This window comes from Poecilia formosa, unplaced genomic scaffold (genome assembly GCF_000485575.1).
Source record: "Poecilia formosa unplaced genomic scaffold, Poecilia_formosa-5.1.2 Scaffold8, whole genome shotgun sequence".
Lineage (NCBI taxonomy): Eukaryota > Metazoa > Chordata > Actinopteri > Cyprinodontiformes > Poeciliidae > Poecilia > Poecilia formosa.
The window spans coordinates 13,827-30,847 of record NW_006799947.1 but is presented as its reverse complement, the minus strand read 5'-3'; positions in this window follow the sequence as shown (position 1 = coordinate 30,847).

Here is a 17,021-nt window from a genome sequence, read left to right as displayed (position 1 = left end):
CAGAAGAGAAAAAAAAAACTGAACATTTTTGAATGGCTTAGATAAAAAGATAGTCCTGTGTTAGAATGTCCATGTCAAACACCTGACCCAAATCCAGCTGAGAATTTATTGTAAGAATTGAAATTTGCTTCTCTTCTTGTACTTGCAGTGCACATGCTAAAACATGGTAGTGGCAGTATCATGCTGCATAGATGTTGTTCTTCACCGGGGACTTGAAAACTGGTCAGAGCTTTGGAGAAAGTGGATGGAACAGCTGTGCTCAGATTCTTTACCTCTTATGGAGCCATTTAATTTAGAAATTCTCCTCTTAATTTGTGCCTGCTTTTAGAGGGACAAAAATACAAATGTGCCCCAAATATAAAACGTAATCTCTTTTTTCACCTTTGGAGCACGTGCATATTTGAAAATATGCATATCCTCCTGCCTCAACTTGTTCAGCTATCAGCGGAGCCCAGGACATGGGCTCTGACTTTGGCCAAATTAATTAGCAGTCTGTCCTCTTCAGTCTCTTCTGCCCGGTCCTATTAGACCCAGCTCAGCAATCTGGTGGAAGGTAATTTTGCACAAGCACACAGGGTTGCAGCACTGACACCTTATGTTTCATGATTGAAGGCAATCTCCTGGGGACAGTGATAAATTTATTCATGGTACGCTCTCCCATAGCCACTAGAGATATGTCTGTGCCCGCCCCAGAGCATAGCAGAGCAGCCACAGATTTCCTGCGCTGTATCATTCCCTGAATGCAATAATAATACTAAATGATCTGAGGGAGTTGCGTCTTATATTCTTATGCATGCATGCATGCTGGGGGCCCGGTGATCTTTCGCTCTGTGAGAATATGACTCTGAAAAGAAGCTAATGCATAATGTGAGTCCGGTGAATGTTTTTGCATTTGCAAATCTTCACCTTTGCAACCTCCAACTGACTCTCCTTCTCCAAAAGGGAATAAGCGTGTTAAGAAACATACTTGCGCGCACATGCTTCATGTGATCGGGTCACAGCAAGTGTCATTCGTGTAATTCCTTGTTGATGACTAAAATCTGTTGATAATAGAGATGTTAGTAAAGGTGATCAGCGTAGATTAGCCTGGGAAACAGCGGGGGTATTGGTTGGGCTCCCCATCATTAACACTGGCTGTTATCTAGGAGGCGGCACGCTCGCCGCTCTTCGCTGGGGGAATACGGGGTCAACAATTAACACGGAGTAGAAATGCTAATGCCCAACTTGAATCAACAGGGCTCTGACTGCCTGCCAGTGTTTATTTACGGCTGGGATTTCAAAGGTGTTATTAGCTTGTGACCAAACAGATGCACTGCGGCTCTGATGTTGCTCAAGGGCACAAAAGGTCACTTATGTCTAATTGAGAAATTGCCTTCTCTTCATGAGATCCATGCTCTATAAAATAATCTAAAGCACTAGAATTTTTTTTTTTTTTTTTTTTTACCTTTAAGTGTATCATGGTGGTAAAATGTACCATTAGGTCATAGTGGCACTGCTAAGAGCTTCAAAAGGTGCCCTCAGCTCTCGTGGTGATAAAAGTAAGTACGAACCTCAGAACACACAAATGAGAGCTGTCACTCCTGAGGCTGTAAACTTGTTTGGAGTTATTGTATCATCAGAGCAGAAGAGGCAAACAAGTACCCTCAAGTCTTGCAGTGCTTGAAAGGGAAGAGGTATTTTGACAATTAGCCCCATGAATTTGGTTCCCTCTGCATCAAAACACAAGTGCCATCAATATTTGTCACATGGTTCATTCATATCCTCTTTACCACGCTGCCTGCTTTTTTTTTTTTTTAGTGACATTTTTTGACACAAGATTTCACTTCAGCTACAGTCATAGGAAAAAGACAGTAAATTATGTTTTAGTTGTACCTTAAAATGTATCCCACCATCCCTGTCACAAAGGTGACTCAATAGTAATTATAAATTAATTATTTTAGGGAAGGGAAAAATCTAACTGTATATCATTAAAAAGTGAATTGTTATTAAACACTCTCAAATGGTTTCATGATGTAAAAAAAAAACACAACAACTTTTAAACTCAACAGTTTCAGGAAAACAAGGAAAATTTAACGTTTTATATGTTATCTAAGCTGTTTAAAGGGATGGCATTATGTGTTTTCCAGGTACACGGAGCCATTGTAAAGCACAGTCAACTAACTGTGTTGCCCTCAGTTGTTCAAAAAATGCTGCAAATGTCAAACATGCCTGCAACAAAATTTTACTTCATAATTTGATGCCTTGAAATTGGACCTCTCTCTCTAAGAATCTCTTGTTCTTTCCCAGCACGTCGTCATAGCAATTCTTTTTATCCCATTTATTTTGTCCTTAGGAGCATTACACCAGGTGTTTGCTAAATGCTGCTGCCACTAGTCTGAAGGAACTGTGTGGGGGAGGAGCCGGGCAGAGGCCCTCTTAGAGGCAGAGTGTAGCATTCCGGTATCCACAAATGAATGTCACATAAGATTCTCAAACATGCATGAAAGAATAAAAACAATACTCCATGTTTGTATCTGAGGAGGGAATAATATTATAAAAATGATACAATGCTCATAAAATCAATTTTACATAACACCAGCCCTTAAAGTTTAACTTTCATACACATCTTTTATCAACGTTTTTTCCGAGTTTGAAGATAGGAATTAAGTTACTGAATAATTAACTGATGTTAATTTAAGGCAGCGTAATCTATAGTTTTAGAACCACCTTTTCACTTGTCAACTTCCAGCACCAGAAGGAAAAGAAAACCATCCGTCTGTGGGTCAGCTGAGGGTGTTTGGGTTCTATTAACCTATCCTGTTGTGGCTTTATGATTCTGCCATTTCACTCCTTCTCTTTGATAGAGGGACAGTAAGCTCTAAGAGCAGTTCTGTTTGCCAGATCCATGCTATAAAGGAAAGTGAAATTGGTCCTGCTATTTTTTCCTGCCCTATTCTTGACACCAAGGGAGAGAATAATAATATAAGCTAACTAGCCTATCCTTAAACTGCACTAAAACAAATCAAACCTAAATTTATTCCAACATGTTATTTGGCTTCTCTGAATATCAGCTGTTACTCAATATTGCACATAATTTGCATAAGTTATGTGAGCTGATTTTCAACTTAATAAAAATATTGTTAGCCTGTCAAATGTTCGTGTCAAGTCTAAACTGTTGAATTGTATGGGTTTAGTCCTTGTTGCCCCAGGTATACTGCAATTACTAATAATGTGACTAAGCCATAAAAATGTTGGCCTTCTGAGAGATTAAAGTCATAAATACAGTTAGACTTTTTTGTGCTTTATGTTTGCTCAGAGTTGCAAAGTAAAGACATTACTCTTAGTAGTAAAGAAACATATTCACGGTTTAAAAATAATGTACTTAAAAGTATATGCTTTGGGAGAAGAAAGAGAACAAGTGAACTTAGAGAAATGAAAAAAATCACCGGTTAAATTACAGGAGAAATAAATTCTCTGTGAAGTTTAAGTGGGAGACCTTTGGATGACCTTCTTGTTACCTGTTGATTGCCTGTAAAATTTGAGATTTAAATCATCCCCACCAGCACAACCCCACCATGCATACTTCCAACAGCTGTTTTTGCATATTCTGCGTGCTTATGCTCAATTTTGTAATCATATTATGCATGGAAATAAGGGATGGTCAGTAAAATTAACATTTATGAGTTATGAGCGCCTGCGATCTGCTAAGTCTGATCGTTGCACAAAATAAATGACTTGAGTTGTAAACACAGAGGAATCAGTAGTGGCTATATTAGTTTTAGCAATCGCAGAAGCTTTAACCTTACCATGAACAGCTGAGCTAATCAACCCAGTTTTTTTTACATTTTTAAGGAGATTACTGCAAGGATCTGATAGGAAAACCACAATGAAAATGACTAAATCCATGTTGCAGGAGTAAAATGACTCACCAGGTGACTTACTAGTCATCAAAATAAATGTTTATCTTACAAAATGAATGGCTTTGCCTCAAGCTCACTGGCTTGTTTGCACTTTAGCAGATTAGCACCACACACAATGAAATAAAGAGCTCTCTTTTACTTGAACCAGATTTCTAGTGGAAAAAATCTTCAGGAGAAATCTATAATTCTTTAAGGAATTCAGAAATAAGTTTGGCCGTTTGGTTTGACCATGTAGAATCCTTTAAGCCTATGGGAGACTGACCAATTTTGAATCCAGGGTTTCTTTGGAGATGCAGGGAAAGAAGTTCTTTTGTGACACCCCTCCTTCCTGTCTACTACTAATAATAGCTAATGCAGGTCATTCTGGGATTCTGTATTTTTTCCAGTCTGCTTGTTCTATGTATGTATTTGCTCCTTTCTTTCCTGTCATGGCTGGACCCAACACTAGGCAAGGAAAGTATTAATCAGAAAAGCAACCAGGAAACTTGCTTTAAGAAAAATGGGCTAATCTTTAGCTGTAGATTTTCAGAGCTGGTAAGGACAAACTCCAAAAATCAGTTCTAAAAACTATTGCCAAACAGTACATGGATATAAATTCATGCAACACTTTTTGGATTTTGAATTATGAACAGTTTGAAAGTGATGTGCCTTGTTGCTACACATCACCCTGTGTTCTTCCAACATCTAAAATCCTGTAAAAATACTTTAATGCTTCTATTTGCAACACAATGTGAAATTTCTAATGGCGCCTCGAGGCTTTTGCAAAGGACCATATTTTGTTAGAAGCTCTTCTCTGCTAAGTAGCAGCACATTCCCACCCTATGCTCATAATGTGCTCTATTACGATATAAAGATCTCTCCCAAAGAACCTTACATTGTCTGACCTTCAATAATCTAATTTATGAATAGAATATTCATCCTTCAATCCTTCTGTGAATTCACTCATCTGTCCAGAGCAGACACATACCTTTATGTTCAGAAGGGCAATAAGGATTTTATCTCTTTGGAAGATTCTGTAGGCATGTTCTTCATCAATGAGGGTTTAATATGGAGAATAGTCACCATAAAGCAATTTGGTTTAGTAAATCTGTCAGATTTTACAAATTCTGATATAAAGCTCTGATATATATATATATATATAAAACAAACAAACAAAAAAAAAAACATTTGAAGCTTAAGCATTGGCTGCAATTGCTTTTATTCTGCAATTGCTGTTTAATTACTTTATATATATTAAGCAATATGGTAATACTACCTGTACGTACTAACTCTTGGATTTGCATAAATCTGCATAAATCTATATAAGTTCACAAGTCTGTCCTTTTTATGTTCTGGTGTTTCAGGGTCATTAAAGTTTACAGCTAAACAAAGAATCCTCTCGAGTATATCCAAATGATCATGCACACTTAATGCACTCATGCATAAAGTGAGAGTTTATCATTTATATGCAGTGTGAGAATGAGATGCATCATTGCCAGTCAGCACACTTAATTTACTCAGTCAGGAATCAAACTACATAGTAAACATGAGCATGAATGGGAAAACCTGAATTCCAAATAAATATCTACAGCTTTACCTTTAGGAACGTCTATGAATTATGATTTAACTCATAGACTGTGAGGGTTGCACTTTGCATTGCATAACATGGACACCTTGTAAAAATCCAGCTCTCATCCATAAATTGTCATCTCAGATTTGTAGCAAATTGTGATACTAATATAGTCAAATCATGACAGCAAAGAGTCCCGTTGCCAAGGGTTGCACAAACAAATGCCACATTTAGTATTTGTTTGTGCAAGCAAATGCTAAACCTATTTTTCCATGTATTTTTCATAAATGAAAAATAGTTTGGATACCTCTTTTCTTTAAGTAAATGAAATTATCAAGTAAAAATTACATTTTGTTTTTATTTACGATATATTAGTCTAATACTATGTTTTTTTTCACAAATAAATAAAAATGTAGGTGTCAAACTGTCCTGTCATCAACATTTTCTTACTTTTTGAATTACAGAACCAAAGGCAGGATAAGCTTTGGATAAATGCTGGAAATCAAACAATTACTTTGCCTTTCAGTCTACAAAATGTTTCAAGAGCTTTTGTTGAAAATGTTTATTTTTGATTTTGCAGAAAATCTACATTTTATATAGACTGCATATATTTTTTTTTTAGTTTGGTGAAATGGAATTTGTCATGACAAATTTTCATTTTTTACAAATCATTTCCACTTGCTTAGAAATACAGGTTTGCAGCTAATCTTAATTTTTTTAAAAAAATTATTATTAATATTTTCTCCAATCATCACGTTGCTTTAGATGTGCAGCAGCCCAAAGCGTTCTGAAGTGAGCAGAACTCAACTGTATAGAGCGGATATACAGAACGAAGGGCATCGCGGTCAATCAAAGGCCACATTTCCTCTCTCGGCTCTTGCTTTGGGGTCTTTCTGGCGGTAATTCGCTGATTTGACTTTGATGTGCCAATTTGTGCTTGATGAATAATTGTCTGGTTTGCTGATAACTTGTGGGAGTCAAGTGTATTCTGGTGGCACTCAATGCAAATGGGACATATTTGGGTCCTTCAAATCACGACAGTGGCCCCTCTACATTTGCCTCTCCGTGCCGTGAGTAAACTGACCAATTAGCTGTGTTTGAAGAAGCCATTTTTGATTAGAGCAATCAGTAAACAGCAAATTCTCAGTTTGATTGTCGCTCTTCCCCCCTCTCCCCCTCTGATTAGATGAGTTGTCACTTGAGAAGTTGTTTTAGATTTTAATTTGTGGCCTTATATCACTGGAAAGTATGGTAATTACCCAATCCATTCTCCATGGTTCAGCACTTGGATTAAAATTCATCCATACCGCTAATGTTGATGACCTCATTTTCCCACCCAAAGTTTCTTAAGTAGTCTTTGAATCTACTAAATCAGGCAAATAGGACAGCCGCTATTAAGATTCTGACTTCAGTACAGATGACATTAAGTTAAATATAAAAGGCTGTAAAACAAAGCCAATGCAAATTTAACGAAAGTATTAAATTATTTAAATTCAAATAATACAAGTTAAATTATATTAGAGTGTACATAAATTTAATTCCAACTTAAGAATACAAATGTAACCATACAGTGTGCTTTCTTGCCGCTTTTGTCCTTATTTCACATGGTATTCATTATGGTTGTTGCTTATGAATCACTTATGACAACACATTAATTAGTATTTAAGAAACTGTCAGATACAAAGCGGATGAGAAAAACATTCTCCATTCAAAAAAAAAATAAAAAAATAAAAAAAATAAATCTCATTATTCACTTCAGTCTTTGAGAGTCTATGTGTGAGTCTTTAATTAACTCTGTAGACTGGTTAATGACCAAAAGCTTATGATAAGTGATAAATTACAGCATGGTGAAACCAAATTACCATTTTCATACAGAAAGGGCATTTCAAGCATTTGAAATTAATTATGATTTTTCTAATAATGTTACAATAAGATAAATATGTTTATTTGAGTAAACCTGCAAAGGGTGCAATGAATGTTTCCAAACAAAGCATTGAATATTCTTCTTGAAAGGAGAAACCATTTGACAAAATGTCTAATTTAGTGAGGGAAAAATGACACATTCATTTGTGTATAGCGCTATTCAGTTCTCAAGGTAATTTGAAGAGACTTACAGAAAAAAACAAAAATATGGTGGAAGAAAACAGTCGGGTAACAAAATAGGACACCTCTTTAAATATCCAATTATTCACTGAGAATTGTTCACATATCAATGTCTCATTTTGATTTGGTGTAATTCTGAAGTAGAAATTTGTTAAATTACAGGTATAGAACAAAAGAAATATGTACAGCACTCATCTGTACAGAAACTCTTGACGCTGTGTTTGAGGGGTTTCATCCGTGTACAGCCTTTTGTAAAATCAACCCACAGCATCTTAACTGGATAAAGATCTAGGTTTGACTCAGCCGCTCTAAGGCCGTTTCTTAGTTTTCACCTAGTCCTTGTTGAATGTACTGATATGTTTCCAGTCACTGTCCTGTTTGCATCGTTTGATTCCTCTCTAAGCTAAGCTGTTTTTACACATCTTCTCATATTTCCTTCAGTCACTCTCTGATACAGAGAAGAGCTATGGTTGATTTTATGACAATGAGCTGGGCTGGTCCTGCTGCCACACAACATCCACAAACCATGACACTTCTCCCTCCATGACTCACAGTTAGTCTGAGGTTCCTTTCCTGGAATTCTATATTTGTATTAAACCAAATATGTTGTTAAAGAAAAAAAAAGAAACATTTTAGAAACATTTGTTGAAAAGCAGTTGCTCTGAAAGTCAGTGATAAAGGTCTGTATGATGTTCATATTTTTCTTAGAAGGCAAAGATTTCCTTGTTGCACACCTCAAGACATCATTCATTCAAATTTAAATTAAATTCAAAAGCATTTTAATAACCTAAAAGGGAGATTAAATGTTATTGTAACTCAAGTTATGCAAGTTTCTGTTGCTGTCGATAGTAATGGCTTTGGGAAGGAAGGCTTCCCTGTTGCTGCCTGTATTAAAGTGGGCCTGAAGAAGCATCTGCAACAGTCAGACAATCTTCATCATATTTAAGTGATTAAGAGGGTACTATGCGTTTTATAAATGCATTGGCACATACTTTATTATAGTAATAATCATTCTTTGCACAATGATCTTCAGAGGTTCCAGAGCATCTAAAAGTTACAGTGTGGTAGCTCTCGAGGACTGGACTTTCGGATCCTTGCTCTGTGGCCTCCGAGATGAGGGATGTCAGGGAAACTGGTCTATAATCACTGAGGGCTCATTGAGGACCTTCTCCTTGGTCAGGCTAAGGTTGAACAGATGCAGAAGAATCCCACTTCGCAGCTCAGACCATCAGGTCTCGGGGGCTGAACCTACAGCCTTTGTTCTAGTTCAGTCTGTCCAGCTGCCTCTTCACCTCACTTCTAGAGAAAGACAGGTTTGAAAACAAAGGAACCACAAGAATCCCCTTGAATCGGTTTGCAGACAAACATTTAGAAGACCCAGATGGAAGATAAACATCTAAAATGTGACAGGAAAGCATTGGTTCAAATGAGGATGGGATGTCTGTTTACCTGAGGGGAGGAGAGCTAGATGCTGAACTTGATCCTAAACCAAATCAATGTCCACTCAAACTCCTGATATTGTTCTGCTGGAATTTGTTCTCCAGAAAGATCCTGTACGCCGCCTCTAATCTCGACTTTAAGCTGCCTCTGTATACTCCTCCATATTTCCTTGTCTTCCTCCCTAAATGCTCTCTTTTTATTGTTCAACATTTTCTTCAGGTCACGAGAGATCTTGTGTTTTTTTTATTTGTCCTTTGGGGAAGTATCTCACTATGCTGGTTGAGGTTATCTTATCCCTCAAAGCCATCTATGTCTTTCTTGCAGTAATAACTTTGTTTTTAATCCACGAGGGTAAGATTTGTGGAGCGTACAACTAATATTTCTCCTGCAAACAGCAGGAGAAATATCTCTGCAGCTTCTCTAAAGATATTTGTACTGAGAAAGGTGGACATTTACTAATTTGAGTTTTAATTTTGTTTAGTTGCACTGGACTTTGTTTTAGGAGTATCAGAGAAGTGATGGCTGAAAAGAAGAACCACATGTTTCCTTCCCACTTCACAAGTATGACCTACTTTGCCTTCACCTATCATTTACTATCGCAATGGATACTGTTGTTGTGTCAGGGTATTGTTTTTTTTCTTTCAAAGACACTGTAGGAGAAAACATAGTATGTCTACGACTTGGATCATCATTCTGAATAATGATTGGTAAAAATGTAATTTATGTAGTTTGCAATGTCTTCATTGCAAACTCATTGTCCCAACAAACATTTGAGTTTTGTCGGGACAGTCATTGCTGAGCTATTTTAAGATTAAATTACTCAAACCGAAACATTGTTAAATCTAACTACTCAATGCATTGTTCGACAGCCACACTTACAGTGAGCGGTCTATAGCGACCACCCTATAGAATCTCCTAATCAATACAGCAGACGGAATAGGTAAGACACAGGATGGGTATGTATGACACAAAACCAGGATTAGGGCTGATTAGGGCAGTTTTAACATGTCCTGCTGATTAGGGGCCTCTGAATCTGACTGCTAATTACATGTGAAGTGTGGCTGACCGCACAGACAGGACAGCAGACGCTCTAGGGACGGGCGCCCCAAACTCGTCTCCCTCCCTCTCAATGCCCACCCTTGTCCACTTTCTACCCCCACAAAGGGAGTTCTGGAGGCCCTTTGATTGGGTCTGCTGAATTGTGGAGAGGGGACTTGAAAAAGAGTCCGTTTTCCCTTTTGCTGTGCTACCACCCCCTGCAGGGAGGAGTCAATATACCCATTCTATGCTTTCGTATAGCCAGCTGGCTGCAGAGGTGCGAATAAACACTCAAAGTCCACTGGCCCGTATTTATCTGAAGCAGAACCTTTGTCTCTTGTGGACTGTCTTTTAATTGGTGTTTCAGAAACAAATTCTGAGATCACTATTTGTGCTGATGAGGTTTTAATGAACAGAAAATACACCTTGAGATTAAAATAAAGACAAATAGAAGGAGCCTATGTTTGGGTTTGTGCATTAAAACATTTGAGATGCACAAAGTTCAAATTTGCAGCTACACATTCAGAAGTTGAATACAAATAAACTTTTCTCCCATCCTTTGGCATTCAAATAAAGTTGACTTTTCTTGTTTTTAAGTCAGTTGGGATTAAAGAAAAATATCCCAACTGACCAAGGAAATTGATTGATAGAGGAAATGTTTTACATACATTAAGATTACAATGCCTTCAACGTCTTTTGATAAAGCCTATGATGTCACAGCTTTCGTTAGCTTCTGATTGTTTTTTTTTTCTTTAGCAACATGGAGTCAAACTAAGGCACACCTCTGTTTGAATTCTAAGAAAAGACCTCAAAGGAAGCACTTCCTTTTGTGACTTAAAAAAAATAATTCAAGTAAAATATCAGAAAAAGAACTGTGGATCTCAAGTCTGGTTCATATCTTGGTATACATATTGATATGCTGATATAAATAAACATGGTATGGTAGCATAACATTATGCAACCATCATGACATATGGGATGATGTTCTTCATCCTGAGAATTATTGTGTTTTGGTATAAAATGTGCATATCAACCTCAGGAAAAAAAAGCAAGACCTTGTGAAGATGCCGGCTGAAGCTGGTAAGAGAGTGTCATTATGTACAGTGAAAGGGTCCTGTGCATACCTGAGCTGAAAGGCCATTCTAAGAAAAATAAGTAATTCCAAAAGTAGCACAAAAAGGCACAAATACAACAACAAATACCAAAATTTCTGGAGACATGTTCAAATTTTAACCTCATTCAACTAAAATTGAAGAGTTTGTCAGCCTAAGTAAGACTGACTTTTATTGTCTTAGTTTGGGCTAAATTTTAATTAGGCATATTTGCAATTTACAGGACATTTTAGCAGCCTTTGATGGGCTAATGGAGTGATCAGCCAAACAAAGTTAAAAAAAGACTTGAAGGGGTGGTATGTATTGTCCAGGGACATAGTAGCATTTAATAGCACAATCAAATAATTATGTTACCTTCAGTTATAAAAAAATAACTGAATCAAACATGACACAAAATACATTTTTCTTTGCAATTTGATGCCTTGAGATTGGCTCCCGTCTTCTTTGAAAAGTTTCTGCTCTTTCCAACATGGCGTCTTCAGCATGTCATCACAACAATGGCTTTCCTTTATGGTGTTCACAACTGTTCTTAGGCGAGTTAGACAGAGAAGCAGCTTGTATGATAAGTTCATCTGACCTGCAGGTCCAGCAGGTGTTTACTAATTGCTGCCGTCACTAGTTTGGTGGAACTGAGTGGGATTGAGTGGGGGAGCAGTAAGAGAGCTGCTCAACCTATCCATCGCATCCAGAAATATAATTGGATGTTTTAGATAAATGTATAGTCATGTCAGAATAGCCTAGTCAAAGTCAGTAACTGAACGCTGATGTTTACAGCATCTACCCATCCAGTCTGACTGAGCTTGAGGTATTTTTTTTTCAAAGACTAAAAAGGGGAAATCCGTTGACTACATCTGCAAATCTAGTAGATACATGCCCTAAATAACTTGCAGCTGTAATTGCAGTGAGGTTCAACAAAGTATTGACTCAGGAGAGTCAAATCCTTACCAGTTACGTTTAAGTTTATAGCTATGTGGCAAAATGTGACAAAGGTCGAAGGGTGTTAAAATATTTGCGAGGCACCCCTTTAAAATAAATAATTTTTGAATCCATTTATATTTCTACCTATAAACAAATGACTTACAGAGGAAGATGTTTTTGTGAATTACTTAATTTTTTTTACAAAGGATTCTTCCAAATGTTCTGGTGCCCTGCAAGCTTCAGTTTAAGAGTTAAACATGAATGATAACCAAAGGTGATCAGCTTCATACACGACACATTATTATATATTCACTCGTTTTTTATATTAGTTCAATATTACTTTTGTTGCATGCAATTAGTCTTTTTGCAAAGTTTGCAGGGGAATCCAGCAATGTGCCCCCCTCCCACTCCTAGCCACCACCCACTGCATCCTGACCACCGCCACTCAGGAGGGCGAGGGGAGTGGGTAAAGAAACATGGGATTTAGGGCGTAATCCTGTTTGTTCTCAGGGTCACATGCTGCACAGAGTTGAGATTGTCAGCTACTGTCTGGAAGTTTATTCGAGGGACAAACAGCCATCTAATTGTAATTCCCTCTAGAGAGCAGTCAGTGTCTCCTGCTGAATGCTGGAGAGGAGACAGGTTGTTGCAAGATGATAATTGAAAAGAAAGTGGGTGGTCCAGTTTGGCCCCCATGGCCCTCTGGGACAGTCATATTGAGACGCCTGCGAGTTTTGGAGGGGGCAGATTAGCGCATGTTATATTTGAAGAAATCATTATGTCCTTCTGGGCTTAATTTGACACACATAGCTGTTGAGTGATGGCTGCTTCTGTTATCTTTTGCCATTCACGTTAGATTGCGTGTGTGAGAGTTTGGCTGTTTGCTGTTGGATCATTGCCCCCTATTAACTTTTTCCCTGGACACTTTTATGAGCTTTTATGAAATTTTGTCCTTGAGTTTTTAGATCTTTTAATTTTACCTTTTATTTTATTATTATTTTTTTAATTTGTCATCACTTTTTATTTCCAATTTTGTTAATTAAATTGTAACAGAATGAAGATTCATTCATGTGTGACTACAAACACAAAAAGAATAAATAAAGAAATAATAAAAGTAAGACAATTTTAGTGGCAGTCACACTTTGCAAAACAACTTTGCGGTATTAAAGACACACAGATCTTATCCATTGCTTACCTTCACTGAACTGCTCTCCAGTCCCAGCCCTATTAACCAGTAATCCTCACACTGGCAGCTGGCCATTACCGTGGCAACGATGAGATGGGAAAAAACTGCTTTGCTGGTTCAAACGTAAAAAGGAGCGCTGTGAAGGACAGAGATGAACTCTTTTGTCCTGTAAATTCGCCTTTTTTTTCATATTTCTGAATGCAGGAACTCCACGGCTAACAAATTTTCACTTCATCTCCTCATCTAGGCTGTTTAAATATGATAATTAAATGTCTTTGGTAGTTTTAATTCTATTTGTGGATATTTTTTCCACATATAAAGACATATTCCAAGGGTGAACGTGTATCACATAAAAGAACCCCTACAGAACAGCCGGATGGTATGAATGCATCTTTTCATTAACTTGTGATTAATTTGATCCGTGCACAGAATAAAAATCACAAAGTTGGTTCCTTGATCATTACGTGAATTCTGTATCTGCATTTTAAAATTGATGATGGCTTTTGCCTGAAGAAAGCGTAAATAGTCTTTGGAATTACATTCATGATGCTTTAATGAGCTTTGCTGCTGCTTTTGCGTCAAACATGTCCAGTCGGTTCTTACAATTTTATCCAAAACAACCTTCCGAAAATTCCTCAAGGAAGTGTAAACAGTTGAAGAACCAGGTTAGCAGTACGCGTCCATGTTTATGTCTAGCTAGGTATGACAGGGGCTGGGATGTGGGGGGTGCATCCCTTATTAGAAACTCATGTCACATTCTCCTCTGTGGCGACCAGGACTCGCTGCACTGCCAGTAATCCCCCCTCCAAGTCCCCGTCTGCATCTTATTCAGTTTTCTCATAAGTAGTTAGAGAAACTGTTTTCAGTTGCCACTAATAACTACTGACCTCCAGTGACACAGGCCAACAATGGATTTTTCAGACCTGAAACACACAGCTAAAAGAAGCTGATTAGGAACTCAAGAGGCTTGAAGCAAGAATCAATGGTGGCTCTGTCCTGCCACGGTGCTTCCAGCATGGTGCTGATGATTGTGGGACCTCTATTAGTTATGCCTCATTAAGTCCCACAAACTCCTCTTTCAAGAAAATTAGTTGGGCTGGTGCTGAAATCTATTACGGTTGGGAATACCCCACGGAGGTGCTTCTGCTTCCTGGCTTTGAGACAGAAAAGGCCGAGGAATGACTTGTTTTGGAGTTTAATAACTTTTTCAAATGTTGAATTCTAATTCCTTCGATGATGCAATATTTTGTATCCCTAAAAAAACACTCTCACTGAGGTAGATCTTATAAAATATTCATCTGATTCTGCCTTTTGAGTGCTAACATAGCAGCTGCCTGCAAAATAAATTAAAAAAACTTAAAAAAAAACTACAATCTTTCAAATGCAGGTGCTTTAAACACCAACTGAGAACATATGAACAAGGAGTTACGTTCTTCTTATCACTCTTGTTCTTTCCAAAAACATTTACCATTATATTTTTAAACTTCAAACCTTTTTTAAATCATTTTAAGGCTAATATATGAACTAATTACCAAAACCATTTAAGGAATGCTTTTAACAAAACAAAAAGTATTGTTTTTGAAAAATCATCTGATTTTCTCAAAGTTTTTTATTTGCATCAGTATATGCTTTTGCAGTCATGTAATCGTCATACCAAAAAGTTACATCCTGCATGCAAAATAAAAAATACAAAACACCTCAAACTTTTGTTGGTGTAGAATATGTGTAAATTATATTTAGCAACATGTTTACTGGACACTTTTAAACTTACTATCAGCGTTGACTAGAAAACTAGAATTTCTTTGAATTCATTAAATTTTTGACCGTCTATGTATTTTTCCATTTAAAAAAAAAAAAAAGGCTACAAAAACGATCTTTTCCCTTTATGAGGCAAAAAGCTTGCAGTGACTAATTTTCCTGAAAACTAAGTAAATCCAACACTTGCGATGCTCACACAAAGACGGCCTCTCCTTGGGCGATAACAATGGCAATAACACTAATTAAAATCTTTTAGACTTAATCAATTCAGTGCATTCATGTTCTTAGAAAAAAAAAAACATTTTACAAAGTGGATCTTGAGACTTAAATTTATTTTTGAAAGATTTGGTCAATATTCAGACAAAGAGGGGCAGTAGAGGTGACAAGAACCATGTAGAAGTGAACAAAGACTATTAATCCTCAATCAGTTGCCTTATGATATTGTATACTGCCATTAAAAACAACAAAATGAAGTGGACCTAAATCAACCTATCACTCTCCTCATTCACTCCAGCACTCAGAAATTAGGCCAGGTTCTGCTTTTAGCTTTTCAGTTTAATTGCCTCGCCACAAAGACTTGCAATATGGAACAATTTCTCATTCTGTTTGAGAAGTACAACAAAACATACCTGATTTGTGTACTATTATGGCTACATGTTGGGCCAATGTTCCTGTGTAAACTATGCAGCAAATAGTGTGGAGCCCTTGCCAATTAGCGCTCCCTAGGTTGCTAGGTCGCCATGGTCAATTGAGGAACACATCAATAGGACTTGAAAAGGTTTCTCTGCGATCAGACCTTCTGACATATTAAGTAGAATAATGGGGAGGAGGAGAGTCGGGTGGAGGGGATTGGGGGTACTGCAGGAGACTGAAGCAAGGCTTCCTTCTGTGTTCACATTATGCAGTGCAACCTGCAATTACCTGAGAAGAATAGGCAAAGAAATCCTTTACATCAGCAAAACACAATATCCCCTGCTCCGTGTTTTATTATAACTGTATATGGCATTGAAGTAATGATAGAGAACCTTTCCAGCCCTGATGGAAATATCTGCTTTGTATAATAGAGGTAATTTTATATAATGTATGAGTTATTCAATTGCTTTTTCTGTGTTTATAAATGTGCCTGAGCAAGAGTGCATATGCATGACAGTGGTTGTTGATCGCATCTTTTAGACAGCTTCTGCAGATAGATTCACATGCTGCAGCACCCAAACTTCCCAGCCAGCGATGATGATGATGATGATGATGATGCCACAGCCAATTACAGAACCAAACTTGTCTCATATTGCCATACAAAAAGAGGTAAGCTCCTCCACGATCTCCCAATAAACTGAGAGCAACAACAGGCACAATAACCAGTGATTACCTAGCATAGCCTATTAGTGCGCCATAACTGTGGCTATTGAAAAGAGAAAAGAATGGCTTCACCTCCACTTTCATTTCATGTGGTCCACCATCAAAAAGCTTTGTTGACAACTCAGCCATGCAGTAATTTAGACAGAAAATCTATGAGAAACGTCTTGCAGCACCAAAGTGTGTATTATGGAGTGCATCTCTCTAGTTTAGCAGCCCCTCTGACAGTCTTCTGAAAGTGTTGTCGTACTTTACTTTCAAACGTCAGGTGCATATTGGCTACTGGAGCTTCCTTCGAGTGCAGGGATGATAAAAACGTAACACATGCAGCTGTCAGGTATGTGGAGGTGTTTCTTTTTGGAAATGAAAGCCCTCCAACGTCTCTATTGAGATACACTGATAGCTATCATCATCATCATCATCATCATCATCATCAGAATGAGTTATTGAAAAATTATTTCTGAACATGTTTAAAATCACCACAGGAAATGAAAGATAAGATTATCGGCCCCTGCAGATTTAATTGGAGGTTTTTTGGAGGACAAAGCCAAGGTGCTAACACAGGTATGACCTTAATACTTTGGAGTGATTATTATTATTATTATTATTATTATTATTATTATTATTATTATTATTATTATTATTATTATTATTATTACTATTAT